At 46.8% G+C, this 9,205-nt stretch overlaps 1 pseudogene; it reads left to right on the top strand.

Annotated features, from left to right (window-relative positions):
• Positions 1–3,220: 3,220 nt before the first annotated feature.
• LOC120362806 (small nuclear ribonucleoprotein E-like) lies at positions 3,221–3,538 on the top strand (annotated as a pseudogene).
• The last annotated feature ends 5,667 nt before the right edge of the window (positions 3,539–9,205 follow it).

Raw genomic sequence — 9,205 nt, 5'->3', positions numbered from 1 at the left:
GCTGTGCAGCGCTGAGGTCCCATCCTGCTAGGGTCCCATCCACCGAGGCTACCCACGCTTGCAGCGGGGCTGCGCGGACTGAGGTGGGCGCGAAGGAAGGACACATGCCAGATCTCAGAGACTGCCACCAAAAGCACTGGAAAGTCTCCCATTAATAGCACTGTCCAATGACTGCGTGTTGATGATGTCGTAGTATTTTGAAAATTTTTGGCTAAATAAGATGCAGTGGCTTTGTTTTCTGTTTTTGTTATTGTTTGTTTTGTTTTTTTAGAGAGAGTCTTGCTCTGCCCCCCAGGCTGGAGCACAGTGGCACGATCTTGGCTCTGCAACCTCTGCCTCCTGGGTTCCAGCGATTCTTCTGCCTCAGCCTCCCGAGTAGCTGGGATTACAGGTACCCGCCACCATGCCCAAAGTAAAAAAGAAACAGGTAAAATTAATTTTAAGACGACATCTTGGCTGGGCGCGGTGGCTCATGCCTGTCATCCCAGCACTTTGGGAGCCTGAGACAGGTCGATCACCTGAGGTCAGGAGTTCAAGATCATCCTCGCTAACACAGTAAAACTCTGTCTCTACTAAAAATACAAAAATTAGCTGGGTGTGGTGGTGAACTCTATTCCCAGCTAGCCGGGAGGCTGACGCAGGAGAATCGCTTGAACCTGGGAGGCAGAAGCTGCAGTGAGCCAAGAATGAGACACTGCACTGCAGCCTGGGTGTGAGACTCCATCTCAAAACAAGAAAAAAGAACAAAAAAGCACAAATGCATTGGAATCCATTCATCCATTCATTGCAGCCAGGTCGTCTATATTGAGGCCCTGCTGTGTGCCAAGGTCTACCGAAGGCAGTGCCAGTGCAGCCATGAAAAAGACGGACACAGCTCTGCTCAGGAAACTCACCGACACTGAACAAGGAGAGGGAATCACTTAGAAAGGAATTTAAAAAACAAAAAGAAAGAAAGGAAAAGGATTGCAGGCCCAGACAAGTTATTTGGAGAAAATAAGACAGAAATGACTGGCATGAGGACAGATGTGAAAGACTCCAAAAACACATTTTTCTCTAAGGTCTTGCTGGGAGCCTCGTGTTTAATCCAAGTTGAGGGTGATGCTGCAGTGAGGGTGGGAGCTTAGGGCTCCCTTGGCCTGGGTTATCCCTCTAGGCCCATGGGGGGTTCAGGGTGTAGGAGAAGCGGCCTCCCCCAGACCCTCTTCTGGGTACCCACCCCCCCAAATCTTTACGGAGCACCCGCGGTGAGGCCATGCTGGGATCTGAACCCACATGCCCCCCCCCCAGGCTAAGCCCTGAGCCTAGAAAGTTCCAGGCCCCGCAGCCCTCCCACAATGGCACAGCCCCTCCCCTTCCTGCTGCAGTGGTTTCCAAGGCAACAGATGTCACCGGGTGAGAGAGCTGAGGGGACGAACCTCCCAGATACCAGGTGGGGATGAGGAGGGCTGGATGCATCATAGTCCACGCACGACTTTGATGCGGTTAAAACGCATCCTCTGACAGGTGTCTTTGCAGAACAGGGCAGGAAAACAGGCCTGTGGGGTGTCTGCAGACTCTGGAAATCCCAGATCGCCAGAAATGACCAGTGACAGAAATATCTGTCCTCCATTTACTCATTCATTCATTAAACCACTTATTTTTTGCACAAAGATCGATTCGATCAATACAGACGATGAACATAGTTTTATGAATATGTTAATGCTACATCTATTTCAAGCTCCTGGCATGGCTCTAGGGAGACAATATTGAAGAAGAAAAAGCCCACAGTGCCTGTTTATAAGGGTTGGCTTAGCTGGGGCTGCCACACACACAGGTGGGCCCCAATGTGCAATATGACAGCAGGCTTTGATAAGTTCTCCCATACAAGTAAAGCTACCCATATTGCTTCGGATTTAATTTCCCTCATTTCAAAGTGGTGATACATTCACAGTCAAATTTACGTTTTAAGTTGTGGTTTTAATTCTGCCACTGGAAATATTGTTACTGAAAATTAAACATCACACCCTCGTCCCAAGACCCCTGACACCCCTTCCAGAAGCCAAATCTGTTGCTCATTCCTTCATGAATAATTCCAAGCACATCGTACTATCACCACAACCTACGAATTCAAGAGAAAAAAAAAGTTTACCCAGTTTTAGAAGGGAAAACTAAGACTCAGAAGAGTGAAGTCACTTTGTCATAATCCCACTTTTTGTTGTTGCTGTTTGTTTTTTTGAGATGGAGTCTGGCTCTCTTGTCCAGGCTGGAGTGCAGTGGTATGATCTTGGCTCACTGCAACCTCCAACTCCTGGGTTCAAGCAATTCTCCTGCCTCAGCCTCCTGAGTAGCTGGAATTACAGGTGAGCACCACCACACCTGGATAATTCTTGTATTTTTAGTAGAGATGGGGTTTTGCCATGTTGGCCAGGCTGGTCTTGAACTCCTGACCTCAGGTGATCCACCTGCGTCAGCCTCCCAAAGTGCTGGGATTACAGGAATGAGCCACCACGTCCAGCCGTATTTTCTTTTTTTTTTTTTTTTTTTTTTTTTTTTTGAGACGGAGTTTCGCTCTTGTTACCCAGGCTGGAGTGCAATGGCGCGATCTTGGCTCACCGCAACCTCCGCCTCCTGGGCTCAGGCAATTCTCCTGCCTCAGCCTCCTAAGTAGCTGGGATTACAGGCATGCACCACCACGCCCAGCTAGTTTGTTTTTTTTTTTTTTTGTATTTTTAGTAGAGACGGGGTTTCACCATGTTGACCAGGATGGTCTCGATCTTTCGACCTCGTGATCCACCCGCCTCGGCCTCCCAAAGTGCTGGGATTAAAGGCTTGAGCCACCGCGCCCAGCCTCCAGCCGTATTTTCATTCACTCTCCCAACACACACACGATACACAGACAACACACACACACACAAACACAAACACACACACACACACACAAATAGTTGACTCATTCTATGGCAGCTTGGGATTCTAACCCACACACAGCCTGGAAAGTTCCATCCTCCGAGTGCCTCTCAGCCTCCTCCCCACCTCATCACTGCAGTTTCCATGGCAACGGGCAGAGCCTGCCTGCATCCCAGACCCCCAGCAAAGGCTGCTAAGGACGAGGGCAGAGTGATGGGGGAGGAGCCAAGCAGGGGAGGGCGCAGGCCTGCTGTACCCCCTTGGGGATTCGGGTCGGGCACATCTTTAGGGCATATTAAAACATATGATGTGGTGCTCTTTGTGAAATTCCACCATGGCGTACCGTGGCCAGGGCCAGAAAGTGCAGAAGGTTATGGTACAGCCCATCAGCCTCATTTTCAGATATTTACAAAATAGATCACAGATCTAGGTGTGGCTCTATGAGCAAGTGAATATGCGGATAGAAGGCTGTGTCATTGGTTTTGATGAGTATATGAACCTCGTATTAGATGACGCAGAAGAGATTCATTCTAAAACAAAAGTCAAGAAAACAACTGGGTCGGATCATGCTAAAAGGAGATAATATTACTCTGCTACAAAGTGTCTCCAACTAGAAATGATCAGTGAAGTGAGAAATTGTTGAGAAGGACACATTTTGTTTTTAGATGTCCTTTGTCCAGTGTGAACATTTATTCATATTGTTTTGATTACCCTTATGTTATTACAAGATGTCAATAAATGCTATGGGATTGTTTGTATTTAAAAAAAAAAAAAAAAAAAAAAAAAAAAAAAAAAAGGCCGGGTGCGGTGGCTCAAGCCTGTAATCCCAGCACTTTGGGAGGCCAAGGCGGGCGGAACACAAGGTCAAGAGATCAAGACCATCCTGGTCAACATGGTGAAACCCCGTCTCTACTAAAAATACAAAAAATTAGCGGGGCATGGTGGCGTGTGCCTGTAATCCCAGCTACTCAGGAGGCTGAGGCAGGAGAATTGCCTGAACCCAGGAGGCGGAGGTTGCGGTGAGCCGAGATCGCGCCGTTGCACTCCAGCCTGGGTAACAAGAGTAAAACTCCGTCTCAAAAAAAAAAAAAGACAAAAAAAAAAAAACAAAAACAAAAACAAAAAAAACTTAAGATGTGCACACTTAAAACCATGTCCTTGAAGAAGGGCAAAACCCAGCTGTGTGGACCTTTGCCGACAGGTGCGGGAATCACAGGTTTCTGTTCCGTGGCGGCCGCCAGCACCCAGGGTACAAACAGCGTTTGTTCTCTCCGACAATTCGTCATTTGATTGACCGATTATACCAACAAATATGTGTTGATTGCTTACTGTTTGCCAGACCTTGCTTCAAGCGGCAGCATCTGAGACAAATGCAGTCTTTGTTCTCATCAGAGCTGACAACTTATTGAGAGCGATAATAAACAGATATTGATGTGGACATAGCTATAGAGATAGCGCTGGAGATTGAGGAAAGGGAAGAACTTTCGCCTGAGGCACATGAGGCCTTTCAAATGCTCGGGCTCAGAGAAGCATGAAAATGAGGCGGCAATCACACCCTATGCCAGGCTTTGAGAATCTCTTAAAACTGCTTGCTATTGCCATAAGTAGCTGTAAATTAACAATGCCCGATGGGACTCAAACCCATACCCTACAGCTTAACAATTGTTGGCAGTAACAACCAAATTCCACCAGATATTTAAAGAGGTTTATTGTGAACCAGCAGGAGTGACCCATAGGTCACTGGCCAGGCTGGTCTTGAACTCCCGACCTCAGGTGATCCTCCCACCTTGGCCTCCTAAAGTGCTGGGATTACAGGCATGAGCCACCTGGGGTCGCACAGTCTCAAGAGGTCCTGAGGAGGTGCACCTGAGGTGGTCGGGTTCCATTTGGTTTTACACATTTTGAGGAGACAGGAATTGCAGGTAGAATCATAAATGAATACATTGAGAGTAGATATGAACTTGGCCTGAACCCATGGACATCTTGAAGTGAAAAACTTAACACGTCATAGTAGGTTTTAAGGATTATTTTCTTTTTTCACTCCTTCCTGCACACTGAAAATCTGAAAATGTTTCTTGGGTGTGGGTGTGCGTGTGCGTGTGTGTGTGTGTGTGTTTTGAGGCAGCGTCTCACTCTTGTGCAGTGGCACCACGCTGGCTCACTCCAGCCTTCACCTCTCAGGCTCAGCTGATCCTCCCAGCTCAGCCTCCCAAGCGGCTGGGAACACAGATGTGCACCACCACGCCCAGCTATTTTTATTTTACTTTCTGTAGAGACAGGGTCTCATTGTGTTGCCCAGGCTGGTCTTGAACTCCTGGGCTCAAGCAATCTGCCTGCCTCAGTTTCCAAAGTGCTGGGGTTATAGGTGTGAGCTACTGAGCCCAGCCTTAAGGAATCTTTAGTTGGAAATTTGAAAGAGTTACATTTTGTCTAAAGCAACTCAGTAGAAAGAAATACTGACGTTAAGGGGGTCTCCTGTCTGTCATGCAATGCTACAGCAGAGATGGGTTGGTGAGTCAGTCACGTGATACTGCATTAATAAGAGAACCTGTTTAACAAGATTTTATGCTTCGTAGAGTGTGACTCCCTAGGCCACCTAGATAGGAATTTAGACAAGAGAAAAAAAGGTCATGGAGTCCTCACGATGTACACCTATTCACTAACCAGTGTGATTTCTGTAAATTATAAACAAAAAATAAAATTTTAAGCCCCCCCAGCGTACTGATGGACCCTCCCCACAGCCAAGCCAAGGGCATCCCAAAGCTAAACTGAAGTCGGGCGCGGCGGCTTACATGTGTAATCCCAACACTCTAGGAGGCCGAGGCAGTCAGATCACCTGAAGTCGGGATGGTCTTGATCTCCTGACCTTGCGATCTGCCTTCCTTCATCTCCCAAAGTGCTGGATTGATGTCTTATGTCTCCCTAAAATGTATAAAACCAAGCTGCACCCCACCACCTCTGTCCCATATTCTCAAATCTCCTGAGAGGTGTGTCACAGGCCATTGGCCACTCATATGTGGCTCAGAATAAATCTCTTAAATATTTCACAGTTTGACTATTGACAAAAGCAACGAGAATTCCAAACAAACAACTTCGTAGCAGCCTACTCCCTGTCTCCCCTTTTTGTCTTTAAAAGTCCTCTTGCGGGCCAGGCACAGTGGCTCGTACCTGTAACCCCAGCACTTTGGGAGGTCGAGCAGATAGATCATTTGGAGTCACAAGTTCGAGACCAGCCTGGCCAACATGATAAAAACCCATCTCTACTAAAAATGTTAAAATTATATTTTTTTATTTAGCCAGGAGTGGTAGCATGTGCCTGTAGTCCCAGTTACTTGGGAGGCTGAGACAGGAGAATTGCTCGGACCCAGGAGACGGAGGTTGTAGTGAGCCGAGATCATACCACTGCACTCTAGCCTAGTCGACAGAGCGAGACTGTCTCAAAATAAATAAGTAAATAATAAAAATAAATAAAAATAGCCGGGTGTGGTGGCTCATGCCTGTAATCCTAGCACTTTGGGAGGCTGAGGTGGGTGGATTACCTGAGGTCAGGAGTTCAAGACCAGCCTGGCCATCATGGTGAAACCCTATCTTTAAAAAAAATTAAATTAAATTAATAAAATTAAAAAATAAATAAAAATTAAAATTCACTTGTAACTGCTGCTAATCAGGGTGTGCAATCAGGGCAAGTCAAATCTGTGCTCTTGGGTTGTAATCCACAAGCTTGGCCCAAATACACTCTCTACTTAGATTAATTTTGCCTCAGTTTCTTCCTTTTAGGTCGAAATGATAGAGGGATAGAGACACACACGTGTATACCTATTTTACCATAATCTATGTGTACATAGATATTACCATATAGAACAAAATTTGTTGTTTTGTCTTTTGACATTGGAAAGTACAGCCCTAAAAACCACTAAGAAAAAAATTATCAGGGTAAAAAGAAAAAGACTAACAGATTGTGATGGCGAATTAATACTCTGCACAAAATATTTTGTTTCAGGACGTCTAAGTTGTAGCCAGGAATTGACATTTCGACAAGCCCCCACCTGCACCAGGCGACCGCCTGTGCAGTAAACCCCAAGCAGGCAGGGAGCACTCCAACGCTCCCAAAGCCCTGCTGGCTAGGGATGGTGATCATTCCCCCTGCACAAGAGAGGACTGAGGCTTCAGAGGGCAAAGCAATTACCAAAGATCAGACTGTGCATCTCCATCTCTTCCCAAATAATAAAGAGACGTAGTTATTGAACGCCTGCTCTGTGCTTTTACATCCACGCAGTGTGTGCTCAAGGGCATGGAAAATTCCAGTCTGCAGGCCTTGCTCACCCCGTCCTGTCCCCCACACTACAGTGGTTTCCATAGCAACAGTCTTGGTCGCAAACATCCCTTGAGTCCCCTGAAGGGAAGGAGGAACGGCTGATGTCGGAACAGACTGGGCTGAGAATGGCGGGGTGAGGAGAAGGATTGAATTCTGCCATTCCCACTCCATCCCATGTTCCCGGTTCACTCAGGCCTTTAGGATTCGATCGAGGTCTCCTCAAATGGGGTTTCCGTACAAGAACAAAAAATAACCTGGGCGTGCAAGTGGCTGCTGTCTCAAAAAAAAACAAACAAACAGAAACCTGAGGTTCTCCATGGAGCAGCGGCCACAGGTGCCCGTGACACCCCCAGCATCTATTCTCACCTTTCAGTCACGCCTCATTCTTCCTTCAACACAAGTTGACGGAGAGCAGATTACATCCCAGGGACGATGTGGCGGACTTGAGCATAACTTCAAAATCCTCCTTGCTATGACGAATAAAAACTGATCTGCGCTGGGTGCGGTGGTTCACGCCTGTAATCCCAGCACTTTAGGAGGATCACCTGAGGTTGGGCGTTTGAGACCAGCCTGACCAGCATGGAGAAACCCCGTCTCTACTAAAAATACAAAAATTAGCCAATCGTGGTGGCAGGTGCCTGTAATCCCAGCTACTCAGGAGCCTGAGGCAGGAGAATCACTTGAACCTGGGATCGGAGGTTGTGGCAAGCAATCATTGCACTCCAGCCTGGGCAACGAGTGAAACTCTGTCTTAAAAATAAATAAATAAACAAATAAAAAACTGGTCTGCAAAAGCCTCAAGTGTCTCTCTCCCAAAAACACAAATGTGCGGAGCCCTCCGATTCTCATTTCAAAAGATATGGGCCCCTGTTTTCTGGCACCCAGGAACCCCAAACACCTGGAGGAACTAAGGAACTGAAAGCAACCCAAGACTCGACCATCACCCAAGACCCAGATTACATTCTTTTGAACTCAGCGGAGTGGGGGAGGTGGCAGGTGGAGACTGTTTAGGGAGGCGAATTCAGAAATTAATTACAGTCGATTTCAAGATGCTGCAATGATTCATCACAACTCGAAAATCTCGGGACAGGTGCTTCCCAGTTGAACTTCTGATGGTTGGAGAGATTCTCAATAATTGCATGTGGCAAAGAAAGAAGCAGGTGGTCTATGGAGCACGCAGCGCTGAACATCTGCTTGAGCAAATGTTTGTTTCCTTTTTCTTTTCCATGAAACTGCATAAACTGTCAATGTTTTCTTCTAATGACTGTGGGCCTTTTCACAGATAACTTTTTTTAAAAGCATGCCCATCCTGGCTCTAAAATATCATGATCCTCAACAGACTGTGGCAGTTTAGAGGGGAGAGTTTGTGCAGAAGGCCATGGAGAATCAACTTCAGGTGTTTCCCTTCAGAGAGAGTTTGTGTCATTACTCCTAGCAGAATGAATAGAGTCTGAAGAATTAAAAGAGAACTTTTAAAAACCCACACAGATAGATGTTCTGAAATATAGGCCAGGTGCAGTGGCTCACACCTATAATCCACACACTTTGGGGAGGCCCAGGTGGGTGGATCACCTGAGGTAGGCATTTGAGAACAGCCTGGCCAACATAATGAAACCCTGTCTCTACTAAAAAATAAAAATAAAAAAAAAATTAGATGGGCATGGTGGTAAGTGCCTGTAATCCCAGCTACTCAGGAGGCTGAGGCCGGAGTATCACTTGAACCAGGGAGGCAAAGTTTTTAGTGAGCCAAGATTGTGCCACTGCACTCCAGCCTGGGCAACAGGGCAAGACTCTGTCTCAAAAAAAAGAAAGAAGAAAGAAGAAAGAAAGAAAAGGAAGGAAGGAGAAAGAAAGAGGAAAGAAAGAAAGAAACAGGGTAACCAGGCGCAGTGGCTCATGCCTGTGATCCCAGCACTTTGGGAGGCCAAGGCGGGCAGATCACCTGAGGTCAGGAGATCAACAACGTTGACCATCTTGGCCAACATGGTGAAACCCTGTCTCTAC

Source organism: Saimiri boliviensis, chromosome 14, assembly GCF_048565385.1.
Source record: "Saimiri boliviensis isolate mSaiBol1 chromosome 14, mSaiBol1.pri, whole genome shotgun sequence".
Taxonomy (NCBI): Eukaryota; Metazoa; Chordata; class Mammalia; order Primates; family Cebidae; genus Saimiri; species Saimiri boliviensis.
Note: the sequence above shows the minus strand (reverse complement) of the source record. Positions and strands in the feature narration are given on the sequence as shown.